The sequence below is a fragment of the Anastrepha obliqua genome, chromosome 2, assembly GCF_027943255.1.
Source record: "Anastrepha obliqua isolate idAnaObli1 chromosome 2, idAnaObli1_1.0, whole genome shotgun sequence".
NCBI classification, from domain to species: Eukaryota; Metazoa; Arthropoda; class Insecta; order Diptera; family Tephritidae; genus Anastrepha; species Anastrepha obliqua.
Genome location: NC_072893.1, coordinates 6,683,750 through 6,685,209, shown reverse-complemented (window position 1 = coordinate 6,685,209; position 1,460 = coordinate 6,683,750). Strand labels below are relative to the sequence as shown.

Genomic DNA, 1,460 nt, shown 5'->3' with positions numbered 1-1,460 from the left:
CCAACAAGCAGTGGGCAGCTGGGTGACGATGCACAAAAGAGAAGCAAGAGAAAGTGCCAGTGAGCAATTTCATTCATAACACAAAACGCAACGCTTGCAAAGATCAATGAAAAGAGAAATTCTTTGCAAACAAAAATGAGCGCACTTATAAAAACAAAACATAAAATGAAGCTAAAATGAGCCGATCATTAACGTAAAGTATTGATTGTATGCCACCCAATAAAATGGCAAGCAGCAAGTAGCAACAACAAAAATCACAATAAAGATTTTGCTGCCGCTCCACAAGCGCACCCCGTCGACCGCAAATTAGCCGACGCAAAGAGAATGCATAAGTAAATATACTTAGTTACTAATCATTCAAAGAGCAGCGAAAAGTAAGAGCCACGAATAGTAAAGAAATTAATTATATTCTGCAGTTTCGTTTTCTGTTGCTGTCTGGGAGGCATCCAAATGGAAATACTTGCGTATTATTATTCACACTGGCAAGTATAGCACGTACAAGTGTACATATATACGAAAAGGCAAAACAGCGCAATGGAAGCGCACTTCCAACTGCCTTCGATAGCTCAGTTGGTAGAGCGGTGGACTGTAGACGAAATTGGCTTGCATCAACAATAATAACGTTGGCGCGGTGAAACTGGATTCAAACAACCGGTAACTGCAGTGCAGACATCCATAGGTCGCTGGTTCAAATCCGGCTCGAAGGAGAAACATAATTTTTTTAGTCATATTTAAATTTTTTTGGTTTTGTAATTTTGAAAGATTTTGTAATTTTTTTGATGTTTTTCGGTTACTTTAACGAAGTCAAATAAGAATTTGTGTAATTCATATAATTTATTTTTTTTCGAGATAAACGATAACATATGCACAGGCATCTGATTGACCTTCAGAAACCAGAGTCAGACTAAATTTGTTGACATTTTGGGACTATTCTGAGTGCAAACTTGGATTGAAAATTTTTCTTAGCCTGATAACTCGATTTTAATAAAATATGTAGTTTTTTGAGATAATTTTATCATGAAATATTCGCTGAAAACCTCTCAAACCCAGAAGATGTGGATTTGAAATCAGTTAAATATTCCTTAAACTTGCGCTAGAGTTGACGAGCTTTGCTAAGCAGGCTCCCGCTTACCTAGGATGAGTACGTCGAACATATATCCCTAACTTTCAGTTTTGAAGAGCGGAGCAAGACCAGGAACTAACTCTGCCTGAACAGTCTATATGGAAAGCTTCGACCTTTCACAGGATTGCCAAACTAATACTACGAACTTGCAACACGAAAACAACCATCTTTGTTTCATCACTCCGACATGCAGGCCAACGCGGACAAACTAGTCGCGCTGGCACGCACTTTCGGACTGGACCAAGGCCATGAGAGTTAACCACTATAACGCAAGGCAGCTATTGGTTGACGGATGCCCAGTGGAATTCGTTGAAAGCTTCTGCTACCTCAGCTCCAT

At 39.4% G+C, this 1,460-nt stretch overlaps 1 non-coding gene across 1 annotated transcript; it reads left to right on the top strand.

The window, feature by feature from the left end:
- The first annotated feature begins 555 nt into the window (after positions 1-555).
- Positions 556-707, top strand: Trnay-gua (transfer RNA tyrosine (anticodon GUA)). Its single transcript has 2 exons — positions 556-592; positions 672-707. It is a non-coding gene; the product is annotated as a tRNA-Tyr (tRNA).
- Positions 708-1,460: the final 753 nt, after the last annotated feature.